At 46.0% G+C, this 13,034-nt stretch overlaps 1 protein-coding gene across 5 annotated transcripts in view; it reads right to left on the bottom strand.

Moving 5' to 3' along the window:
- Window positions 1-8,861, bottom strand: part of RAB44 (RAB44, member RAS oncogene family) — a 40,505-nt gene extending 31,644 nt beyond the window's left edge. For 3 of the 5 annotated variants that reach the window (XM_033216988.1, XM_033216985.1, XM_033216989.1), the window contains exon 1: window positions 3,641-3,746. The gene's annotated coding sequence lies outside the window, so the exon portion shown is untranslated. Of the gene's footprint in view, window positions 1-3,635; window positions 3,747-8,697 lie in introns of those variants that run through there. The other 2 variants (XM_033216987.1, XM_033216986.1) reach the window with 2 other exon arrangements.
- Between the last annotated feature and the right edge of the window lie 4,173 nt (window positions 8,862-13,034).

Here is a 13,034-nt window from a genome sequence, read left to right as displayed (position 1 = left end):
GGAGAGATTATACAACCCTGATGCCCTCATAATGCCCAGCCTTGCTTAGGATGTGTACTGGGCTCTCAACCGACTTCCTCTGCTGACTCACTGTCCCCAGAATGTGGAATGTTCTAACAGACAACTGAATAGAATCAGAAAATATCAGGGCCAGACACGGTGGCTCACACCTGTAATCCTAACACTTTGGGAGGCCAAGGCAGGTGGATCACTTGAAGCCAGGAGTTTGAGACCCGCCTGGGCAACATGGTGAAACTCCATCTCTACCAAAAACAAAAAATTAGCTGGGCATGGTGGCGTGCACTTCAAGTTCTAGCTATTAGGGAGGTTGAGGAGGGAGAATCACTTGAGCCCAAGAGGCAGAGGTTGCAGTGAGCCGAGATTGCACCACTGCACTCTAGCCTAGGCAACAGAGCGAGACATTGTCAAAAAAAAAAAAAAAAAAAAGTCTTTCTAATAAAAAACAGGGAGGCTAAAAAGCCAAGAATGAGGAGTAAGATTCTAGGGGTTAGAATAGGGCAGTCCCCTTGCTAATCTAACTGGCCTTCACCTGGTATCTCTCACCCCTAATTCACCCCATGTTGCCCCATGGAAATAATGACCACATAGACACCCCTCCTTGGGTCTAGAGGCCTTCCACACCTAGAAAGGCACCATCTATCTCCATCCCCCATCCCCCTAAGAGGGGAGCCGCTTCCCTCCATGGGCCAATGACCCTTCTTCAGTGGCTAAAAGGGTTTGGCCGAGCAGTTCCAGCCTTGTAGGTTACACTCAAAGACAGACTCCCTGTAGAATAGAAGGAGATTAAGAAACAAAACAACAACAACAAAATAAGCTGGGCATGGCGGCCTGTAATCCCAGTACTTTGGGAGGCTGAGGCGAGAAGATCACTTGAGCCCAGGAGTTCAAGACCAGCCTGGGCAACATAGCAAGACCCTGTCTCTACAAAATAAAATAAAACTAGCTGGGCATGGTGGTGTGCCTGCAGTCCTAGCTACTTGGGAGGCTGAGATGGGAGGATCACTTGAACCCAGGAGGTCAAAGCTACAGTGAGCTACGATTCACCACTGCACTCCAGCCAGGGTGACAGAGTGAGATTCTGTCTCAAAAAAATAAAAAAGGAAAAATAAAAGAAAGACTTACTGAGCCTCAGTACTAGAAGAGGGTCAGTCCCACTCTCTTGACCTGGAGTTGCAGAAAAGGAGGTTCATCAGAGAAAGTGACTTCCAGTCCCATTGCTGTGAAGTCAGACAGACCTCTGCTTCTCCCAGCTCTGCTGCCCATGGGCTGTGCAACCTTAGGGAAGTCAATCAGCGTCTCTGTGCCTGAGCTTCCTCACTGGAAACTTAGAACTAAGATCTCTCACACAGGGTTGCTATGAGGATTAGGCAAGATAATTAAAGTTGAAACATCAGTTCCCATTCCCCAGCATGGCCCACCTCCCTTTCCAGCTTCACTTTCTCTTAGCACTTGTCACCTCCCCAGAATAGAGAGCCTTTTGCTCATTTTTGTTGTAAATTTTCCTTCTCCTTATGCTGATACAGAGGCCTCACCTGAGCAGGGAGTTGACCATTCTGTTCACTGCTCTATCCCAAGAGCCTAGAACAGCGCTTGGCACACAGTTGGTACTCTGTAAATATTTGCTGAATATATGATCCACATAAAGCACTTAGGAGTGTGCTTGGCATCCGTGACTACTGGGTAAAAGTAGCAATGACAACAGTGGTGATGACATTGATAAAGGTGAATTCTATTTGAGGCACATAAAAGCCAGGTTCCATGCAGATACAATTGATCCCATTTGACAAATGAGGAAACTGAGGGAGGTTCCAAGAGGCAGAGTGACCTGCCCAAGCCGTGATGTCAGTGGTAGGACTACACCGGATTCTGCTTTTCTGGTTGGTCATGGGATGGACTTCCCCAAGGTTACATCCTGGAGAGGTGGCTCTTCCCTGGGCAGAAGGTCCCTCTGGGGATGATAAACGCCCAGTGGAGTAGCCCTGAGCAGGACAAGGGCTTTGGAGCAGGGTGGGCGTTGACAGGCTTGGCTCCTGTGGTGACGCCCAGTGTCTCGTGTACTTCTGGCAATGGAGATAACATGGCCAAGGGAGAAAGATAAGATTCCCTGTGCAGAAGCCTCCGGAAGCAAAGTGCACTGTGATGTGAGTGTCACATCACAGCCTACCGAGCTCCCACAAGTGTAGGAAGTAAGAATCCTGGAAGAAATTCCCTGCAGCCACATCCTAGGACATGTGGTGTTCTTGACATTCCTTTCTGGGAGTTCCTAGCCAAGCTGCACCGCCACAGTCCATTTCCAGAAGTCCCCTGGCATTAATAAGAAAATAGCACCTTCCAGATACCTCACCTGCCCCACCCCAGCATCTGCCCTCTCTGCCAGTCAATGCTTCTCTCCAGGAGGGGCACTCAGCCACCTGCTCCTAGCCTGTCAGGTGGTCTGGGGCAGGAAGGCAGCAGATGCCCTCCAGCCATCACCACCTCAAAATCAGTCACTTGTCACCATCAGGTGGGATGGTGCACTCACCCCTTGTGCTTCATATTCAGATCCCTGACAGCACCCCATGGCCTGACAGCATACCCTAAAAACAGCCTGTGTCCCTTCTAGGCCAGGCCTGGTCCCTCAGCGACAGTAAAGACATCCTTCAGTCAATCCACAAATGTACACATGCAAATGTGCACGCACACACACCCTCCTTGGCCATCACCCTCACCCTCCACTCCCTCACCGTCAGCCTCTCGGTCAGACACAGCACCCCTCACGGCCATTCCATCATTCCATTCTGCATGTGCAAATGCCATCGCCCAGCACACATCCCTCCGAGTCAGCCAGCAGGGCCACCCTGCCAGCGCCCTTCTCCTCCACCACTTTCCCCTTAGTGCATCCTCATGCCTCACATCGTTAAGAGTGGGGGACCCCTTCATGGCTAGGACACACATACAGCCCCTCAGCATGATCACTTCTCCCCACATCCCTCACCTAAGAAATCGCATAAAGCTTGAAGCCAAACATGAGAGCAAATGAATCCCACTCCCAAGCATCCAGGGGAATCCACTCCCACTGTGGTGTTCTGTGAGGCAGCAGGCACCACAGGCTGCCCACCAGGAAGTGGAAGCCAGAGAAGAAGGGTGGGGCGGGGCAGTGGCACATTACAACCTGGCATGGGCCCTGCCTGGGGCCTCCGGGTGTCCATCACGCTCTCACCAAATGGTGCTTAGAACTGGGCCTGCTCTGCACTCGGCTGGCTTCAATAGCTATAAATAATAGCCATACTCGCTAAACCCCAATTGCCCAAGTCGGTGGGCCTGAGAGACCACCTAGTGTCTTGTTCCAGTCTACTTATCCTCACTTCTCCCCTCCTAATAGAGAAACTGAGGCTCTGAGAAACCAGGTGACTTGCTGTAGGTCGCACAGCCATTTACGGGTAGTGATGCACCCCAGCCTCCTGCCCAAGTGCCTTCCCATCCCCTCCCTTAGACCACGCAGAGAGCTCCAAATGCAGGGGAAAAGAGGGCTCTGCCCCTTGCACCCTTGACATAGAAGCTAAACAGGGACCCCAGCTCCTTCCCCCATCCTCATCCTTCCAAAGAAAAAGAAGCATTGCAACCTTAGGATGGCTCCTACCTCTCAAAGGCTCCCAGTGGAACACGCAGCCCTGGGCTCTGGGACCTGGTGGTGGGGTGACTGCTGCCCTACAGAGCCCACGAGCTCTAGAACTGTTAACAGTCTTGTCTTGCTTAATCGCCCTTTCCGTTCCCCAGCGAGCCAATCTCCTGTGCTCATCTATAGAACTTCCTGTGGAAGCGACCACTGGCGGCCCTTTCACAATTTTGCCTGGCACCCCCAGGCATCCCTGCCCTGATTGGTGCCTTGAAGTGGAGAATGCTGGAGCTGGCAGGGAGGCCCTCCTAAGCAGAGGCTCCGAAGAGTGAGATGGACTGCTCAAGATCACCTAGCCCTTAGTGGCACAGCCAGGACTGGGCCTGAGTCTCTGGTTCCCAAGGCAATGCCTTATCCCAGACAGCAGCAGGTTGATGAGCACAGCCGTGGCTGAAGCTAAGTGTATGGGATGCCCCGGGAGAACTGCCCACCCTGCCTCACTGCAGGCCCTCACTCTCGGACAGTGTCTTTGAGCCTCAAGGGAGGCTTTATATCTAAATCACATTTTAGGAAACAATCTAATCTGATACCAAAATACATTGTAGAGCTACAGCCATCAGAACAGTGTGGAATTGGAGCATGACTATAGATGGATGAATCAGTGGAGCAGAATAATGAATAGACAGAAATAGGCTCGAATATCTGTGGGAATTTAGTGTATCATAAAGGCACCATTTCAAATCATTGGAAAACAGATAGTTTATTCAATAAACTGTGTTGGGAGAATGGGGTAGGTATCTGCAAAAAACAAAGTTAGAGCTCTAACTCTAAAAGCATTCCAGATGGATAAAAGCATAAGCATTTTAAAAATCAAAATCACACAATTATATGTTGTTTGGGATTTACTTCAAAAGTATTGAAGAGTGGGGAGAATAGGTAGGACATAGATGAAACAAGACTGGCTCTGGCCCTGTTCTGATCCCTCCTGGAACTGATGAGGGTACTGCGGGCTCATTATGTCCTTCTACTTTTCTGTATGTTTGAACAAATGCCATAAGAAATCATGGCATAGTTCATTTGCCACGGTTGCAGAAGAAGGAGGGAAAGAAAAGGAAGAAAGAAGGGAGGGAGGGAAGGAAGGAAGGAAGGAAGGAAGGGAGGGAGGGAGGGAGGGAAGGAAGAAAGAGAGAAAGAAAGAAAGAAGAAAGAAAGAAAGAAGAAAGAAAGAAGAAAAAGAAAGAAAGAAGAAAAAGAAAGAAAGAAAGAAAGAAAGAAAGAAAGAAAGAAAAGAAAAGAAAAGAAAGATCTGTCATGGGATAGCCTGGGTGTGGTGGCTCATGCCTGTAATCCCAGCACTCTGAGAGGCTGAGGCAGGAGGATCGCCTGAGCCCAGGAATTCAAGACCAGTCTGGACAACATGGTGAGACTCCGTCTCTATTAAAAAAAAAAAGAAGAAGAAGGAGGAGGAGGAGGAGGAGAAGGAGAAGAGGAGAAGGAGGAGGAGGAAGAAGAAGAAGAAGAGAAAGAAGAAAAAAAGGGAAGAAAGAGATCATGGGATAATTTTTAAATAATCTTTGATTAGGCAAGACCCTTCCAGATATATCACAAAGCATTAGAAGCCACAAAAGAAAATATTGAGTCATTCAACCATATGGAAACTTTTTAAAAATAAATAAAACTGAATGGCAATAAAAGGTCACCATTGACAAGTCAAAAGGTAAATAAACTGTGAAAAAATACTCACATATCATAGAAAATAAGTTAATTTCCTCCCTCTGTAAAGAACTCCTATAGATCAATGAAAGACCAATAATGCATTACAGAAACTGGCACCATATATGAATAAACAATTCATGGAAAAATAAATATCAATGGATTTAAAAATATGAAAAATGTTTATAAAAATAATACATTGAGATATCAATGTAGTTTTATTCAGCTATTCAATTAGTAAGACCAAAAAAGTGATATACTATATCATACAGGATGTAGGAAACACATTCACACAATATTGGCAGGAATATAAACTGGTACACCTTTCATGAAAAGAAATGTATAATATCTGTCAACATTTAAAATGCAAAAATCTTTCTACCTAGCAATTTCACTTTCAGTCATTGGTTCCACAGATGATATACAATATGACAGTATGGAAGGATATTCATTACAGCATTGTCTGTAGTAGCAAAGGATTGGAAATGATCTAAATTTCCATCAGCAGGGAGGTGGTTAAATGAGCTCTGATACATCGGAACATTGGCATACTCTGCACCCGTGAAGAAAATGAGAAAGATCCAGGTGGACTGATATGGAATGACCTTCAAGATATTGTGTCATATGAAAAAAGTAAGGTGCAGAACAGTGAGGATAGTATGCTTTTTATGAAGAAAAAAGTGTATGTGTATGTATGAAATATATGCAATAGATAAGGGCCATGATATAGTTAGGTTTTATGTCCTCACCCAAATCTCATCTCGAATTATAATTCCTATGTGTCAAAGGAAGGAAGTGATTGGATTATGGGGGCAGTTCCCCCATGCTGTTCTTGTAACAGCGAGTGAATTCTCACAAGATCTGATGGTTTTATAAATGGCAGTTTTTCCTGTGCTTATATAATTTCCTCCCCTGCGGCCATGTGAAGAAGGCCCTTGCTTCCCCTTTACCTTCCACCATGATTTTAGGTCTCCCGAGGCCTCCCCAGCCATGTGGAACCGTGAGTTCATTAAAACTCTTTCCTTTGTAAATTACCCAGTTTCCGGTATTTCTTTATAGCAGTGTGAAAATGGACTAATACAGGCCAGGTGAGGTGGCTCACGCCTGTAATTCCAGCACTTTCGGAGGCTGAGGCAGGCAGATTGCTTGAGCCCAGGAGTTAAAGACCAGCCTGGGCAACAAGGTGAAACCTTGTCTCTATAAAAAAAATAAACAAAATTAGCCAGGCGTGGTGGTGCATGCCTGTAGTACCAGCTACTCAGGAGGCCAAGGTGGGAGGATCGCCTGAGCGCTGGAGGTCACGGCTGCACTGAGCTGTGATTGCACCACTGCACTCCAGCCTGGGTGGCAGAGTGAGGTCCTGTCTCAAAAAAAGAAAAATAATAGATAAGCACACACATTCATATATGTTTGTAAATGCATAGAATATTTCTGACAGGATATACAAGAAACTAGTCAGAGCTGGGCTGGATAGAAGTGTTGGGATGGAGGAGGGGGGCAGATTTATGTTTCACTCTTTACTTTTAATGTATTTTATGTTTTTACTATCTGTATACATTACCTATCCAAAAAGAAACTTAAAAATAGTGTGTACATATACAAAGAGAGACTGATGAAGGAAACATGGTAAAATGTTAACATTTAGGAACAATGGTAAAGGGTATATCGGGATTATTTTATCATATTTGCAACTTTTCTGGATGTATAAGATTATTTCAAAACAAAACGTTTTTTAAATTAATAAATTTAATTTATAAACAAATGAATATTATCACAACCAACTATCTGAGGACATTGATACTCAGAGAGTTTCTGAGGCTTTATTGAACTAAATAAGCACTCACTTATTTTTTATTATTGTTATTTTTGAGACAGGGTCTCACTCTGTTGCTTAGGCTAGAGTGCAATGGCACAGTCATAGCTCACTGCAGCCTCCCGGGCTCAAGTGATCCTTACACCTCAGCCTCCCAAGTACTTGGGATTATAAACACGCACTACCACACCCAGCTAATTATTGTATTTTTAGTAGAGATAGGGGTTTCACCATGTTGCCCAGGCTGGTCTGGAACTCCTGGAGTCCAGTGATCCACCTGCCTTGGCCTCCCAAAGTACTGGGATTACAGGCACAAGCCACCGCACCCGGCTTATTTATTCAACAAATGTTTATTAAGCACTTCTAGGTGCTGGACACTGTGCTACGAAATACAAAATGTAGAAAGTGTAGAATACGAAAATGTAGAAAATATGAAAATGTAGAAAACTGTAGGGAAAACAAGCCATATGTAATATAATGCCAAACAGTGGTAATTGTTTGGAAGAAAAGCAAAGCAGACGGAAGGGCTAGAGCGGTGGTGGGAGGTGTATTTTAGATGAGGTGCTCAGGGGAGGCCTGAGGAGGTGATGCTGGAAAGAATAAGTGAGAAACAAGATCTGGAAGAAGAGGGTAGAGGGGGAGGAAACAGCGAATGCGGAGGCCCGGAGGCAGGAGCAGGCTTTGTGTGCAATCGAAACAGCAGTGAGGAGAGCCCTGTGGAGGGAGCACGCGGGGGAGGGAAGTGCCGGCGGGCGGCGGAGATGGAGACAGAGGTAACAGGCAGGACCCGTAGACAATATGGGCCCATTTGGAGGGCCACACGAACCGACTTAGGTTTGAAAGGGATCCCCCCGCCCCCCCGCTGCTTTCATTCTGGAGAAGAGACTGTACTAGGCAAAAGCAGCAGCAGGGAGACCCGTGAGGAGTTAACATAATCCAGACAAGAGACAGTTGCTTGGCCAGGGAGGGCAGCGGTGGAGGTCATGATGAAAGGTGGCTGGACTCGGGATATGTACTGAAAATAGGGCCAATAGGGCTTGCTGCTGTATTTGGGCAAATGCAACAAATCCAGGACCTTCTTTCCAGCAAAAGACTCTCTCCACTCCTCTAAGAACAGAGTGAGGTTGGATTTTTAAGACCCAGCCCTCGGGATCTCAAGGCATCCTCAGTTCATTTGTCCCCCAAACCTCGCCGGCCCTGCTCCCCACCATGGAAATAAAAGGGACATGGAGAAGGCGAGAGTGGTCACACCCTCTCGGGTGGAGCCAGAGTGCCAAGGAGTCCTGCAGATGCTGAGAACTCAGCCTGGCCTTGTCCTCGGCACCAGCACCAGGGAAAAAACCTGCCAGGACATACCAAGTGCTAGGAAAAAAATTAGATCCAGGCACGTTTGGAAATGATGGAGCTAACTGTTGTATACAATGTTACTGAACTGAAAAACACTGTGCTCAGAACTAGGTTTTGCAAAAATTGAATCAATGGACAAGGATCAAGGGCAGTGAAACTGTTTTACAATTAGGAAAGTTTTCACACTCACTAATTTTTAATTCCTTACACGTGCTTAAAGACTCTTCACAGCTTGTTAAATCCTGAAGCAAGATATTCTCCATTCTGGGGCCCGGCAGTGAGAGCTGAGGTGCAAGCTAGGACCTGAGCCTCCCTGCCTCCGGCTACTGGCTCCAAAATAGCTCAAGAAGCTTAGGCAGGTGGGCAGTCCCACAGAAAACCAGGGTTAGGGAGCTTGCTTCAAAGCTGCATTTGGGTAGCGCTTTACGTAAGATTGAGAAAACCTAAATTACATCAAAGACTGAGGAGGTGCACAGAAACAGATAGGTCCCTGCAAACGTCCTCTTAGAATTGTCACAGCGGCAATGACCCTGGGCGAGGCACTTCCCCTTTCTGGTGTATTGAGCAGGCAGTGTGATCTGGAGTCATCAGCCTGGACATTCTGGCCCCTCACCACTTCCTAGGGGTGTGAGCTCAGGCACTATCTGGCCCACATCTATGTTCACCTAAAGCTTTGGTAGATAGTTCCTGGCAGGCTAATGATTTCCCACCTCAAATGTCTTCATCCCTCTGGTTTTCTTCAGCATTACAGGAATTTGTTCCACCCTGTGAGGAGCAATCTGGACTAGGCCCTGGAGGCAGCCCTATCAGTGATGGACAGTGCCCATAGATACGTAGCCTAGGTAGCCAGATAAGTACTCCAGAGAGAAAATTGTAGGGTATGTTCCACACGGTTTCCTCGAGGCTCCCTAGCAGGTTTAAGCCCCAGTTGCACACAGTGGAACTTGTTCACTGACACCTTTATTGGCCTTCTCCTTTCTCACATTCTCTACTTTCCTGCTGTGCCTCCAGGGACTACCTCCCAGGTAATCCACCTGCACACAAGTCCTTGTCTCAAGTTGTTTGGGGAGTGGGGGTGGTAGGGGTGACTAAGACAGTTTCCAGAAATGGCAGAAGCCGGATGGGCTTCTGAAAACAGAAGTCACCCGTGAAGTGACAATGTGGACCCAAATGCTGGTGGTAAGTAAGGTGGTGATAACCCTTGGCAGACTACAGCATCACAATGTCCACAATGTGTGTAGTGGATTGGGAAGAGGCACAGGTAAAATTTCAGGAGCAACATTGACTTATGCCATAAGTCTAACACTTGAAAGATACAGGGCAATAGTAATGATAAGGATTGTGGGGTTGGTTGGCTTTTGTTATTTGCCCTAGAAGCCTTGAAGAAAGACAACTCAGGGTATGTTGTGAAGACAGGAGAACTCCATAATAGCATTCTAAATGACCCTTATCTCTCATGGCCCAAGAGTAGGCTGTGCTGAAAATCAGGCCCAGGATCTGATTGTAAAAGGGGTGAAGCTTCAAGAGAGACTAAAAGCACAGCCTCAGCAGACCTACTACCCCAGGGTCAGAATTCTGATAGGGAAAGAATGGGGCACTAGGACTTGAATGGAGATATTTGGATAGATGCACTTGAGAAGCTTGTACCCTCAGCTTCCTTGAGCCTTCTAGGCCTGTAGAAGGACCCCTTCCTTTACTAGAGAACAATCTCCCATAACCTGAAGACCACACTAAGGACTCACTTGAGGTGAATGTCTCACAAGGTGATGCTTATCTTCCTCAAGATCCTTCCCTCTTGCCCTCACTGCCTCTAGACCAGGATCAAAAAACATTTTCTTAAAAGGCAAGAGAGTACATATTTTAGATTTGCAGGCCATGTGGTCTCTGTTGCAACTATTCGATTCTACTTTTGCTCTTAAAACGACAGTGCAAAAACAACCATGGACAATAGGTAAACAAATAGGTGTGTGTGCATTCCAATAAAACTTTATATACAAAAACAGGCAGCTGGTGCATGAACTATGGTTTGCCTACCCCTGTTCTAGACCAGTAATTAGGGTCAGGTCTTACCATTGCCCAAGCAGGAAAGTATATAGTCCCCATTGCTGGAGGAAATAACTTATTCACAACAAAAACTGCAGGTCTGGTTGATATATATTAGTAGGAACAGGAAAACACATATAGGAGGAGATTTTGAGGATGTGGGACTGGGGCCGGGGGGAGCTGAGGAATACAAAGCTAGATAAAGAGGGTTTTATGGAGGGACCCTTATTCTGACTCAGAATTTAACATCCTGGCGAGACCTCTGGAGCTGGTCTTAACACACTACTGAATTGATCCTTAAGGTTTAGACACAATGATGGCTGACAGTCAGTGAGGCAGCAATGCTGAAACAGCCTTCGAAGAGTACTAATGAGGGATTAGAAGGCTCAGAGAGGAGGGCCCAAAAGGCCTTCCTTTTGCAAAGCAATAAAGAAGTGCCTAGTGAAAGGAGCTCAGTGCTGGTTCTCCGCCATAGCCCAGGTTGACAGAGGAGATACTCCCATGGAATGCCATGGCCACTGTCAATGGAGACATTAAGGTTCTGGAAGAGAACCACATAGGGCCACTTAATCATCAGAGGCAAGGTGGACACAATTACAATGACAGGCAGCAAGGCCTGAATGGTGACCAGGGTTCTTTGATCTGCAGGGCTCTGCAGCAGTGGAGTCCCTAGGGCAAGAGAGCTGAGCATTTAATGAGAGTCTTGCCTGACTTAACCACAAAAATCAAGGGTGAGTGATCAGAGGCTGATGTCACCTGCCGACATAGAAAATTGCAATATCTTACCTAGTTTCCAGCATTGAGCCAGTTCTGACCCAGGACACACTGATGGAAGAGAAAGATCCATAATGCCACTATAAATATATAAAATAAATGTTTCCTTGATTCTTCCCGAAAGTGCCCTCTGGCTATTTACCAGAGTAGCTGTACAGTGTGGAACAGGGAATAACCAGATCATTTGAGGTCTGTTAGATAAAGGGTCTGAGCTTTCATTGCTTCCAGGTGACCCAAAATGCCATTATAGCCTCCTTTTAGAGAGGGGGCGCCATAGAAGGCCAGATGATAAATAGAGTTCTAGCCAAGCTCATCTCCCAGTGAGTCCGTGGACCTACTCTGTGGTTATTTCCTAGCCCTTGAGTGCAAATTGGGATGCATAACTTAGCAGATGGCAGAACTCTCACATTCTGTCACATTCTCACATTCTCTCTCATCTGTGGAATAAGAGCCATCATGGAAAGAAAGACCAAGTAGAAGTCTCTAAAATTATCCCGCTGGTCAAGGTCGTAAATCAGAAGTAATAGCATATCCCAGGTGGGTAGAAATTAGTGATACCCTCAGAGACTTAAAGGATACTGAGGTGGTCCCTATAGTATCTCCATTGGTTCCACCCCATACTGCCCCTATCAAAACCAACTGAAGCATGGTGATTGGTGATTATCCACATGGCAGCCCTAATCACAGCCATGATCAGATACAGTATCCTTACTATAATGGTCTACACAGCCTCTGATGGTAAGAAGCCAATACTGCGACAAGTGTGTTCTTTTCAATCCATGTCAGGAAAGGGGATCAAAAGGGGTTCACATCCACTTTCCCTACAACAATTTAGAGATCTATCAAATTTGTAAAGTTTTAAGTGGTCAAATAAACTGGGGCATTGCTGGGTCATTCCCTCTGTGGTAAAGGACAACTTAGTGTATCTTGCACCTCTTACCACTTTTTTTTTTTTTTTTTTTATATTTTAAGTTCTAGGGTACATGTGCACAACGTGCAGGTTTGATACATAGGTATACATGTGCCATGTTGTTTTGCTGCATCCATCAACTCGTCATTTACATTAGGTATTTCTCCTAATGCTATCCCTCCCCCAGCCCCCCACCCCCTCTTATCACTTTTTAATTTGGATTTCAGAGGCAGTGTACTAAAGACCACTCCAGCTCATTTATTGAATGATCTGGTAAGCTGCCATGTTTAAGTGGTGGCCGGAGCGAGAGAGGGTTCTGGAACAGGTGCAGGCTATGGGACAAGCACTTGGGTCACATGCCCCAGCGTATGCCCTGGTCCTGGACTTTTATCTGTGGAGGAGCAGACAGTGCGAAGTCTCTGGAAGTCCCCTCTGGCAGGGAGAGTCTCGTTTCAGAACTCTATGATTCTAGTAGAAAGCTCTGCCCTGTGCAGCAGAGAATTATTCCACATTTGAAAAGTAGTTCTGGGCCAAATTGCAGTATTGGGAGCAAATAAATGATTATTGTTTTAAGCCACTCAGTCTTGGGGTGGTTAATTATTAATAGATAACCAGAAGATGCATGTAACAGTACCTTGTTCTTTCTAATGTTGGACAACTTTCCACTATATAAATATACCACAATTTGCATATCTATTCTGTTATAGACATTTTAGTTATTTCTAGCTTGGGTCTGTTAAGAATAATGCTGCTGGAAACATTCTTTTTGTTTTTTCTTTCTTTTTTTCCTTTTTGAGAGAGACAGGCAAGGTCTCACT

Source organism: Trachypithecus francoisi, unplaced genomic scaffold, assembly GCF_009764315.1.
Source record: "Trachypithecus francoisi isolate TF-2019V2 unplaced genomic scaffold, Tfra_2.0 Lachesis_group10, whole genome shotgun sequence".
Classification (NCBI taxonomy): domain Eukaryota; kingdom Metazoa; phylum Chordata; class Mammalia; order Primates; family Cercopithecidae; genus Trachypithecus; species Trachypithecus francoisi.
The sequence above is the reverse complement of the archived record's forward strand: the minus strand, read 5'-3'. Positions and strand labels throughout refer to the sequence as shown.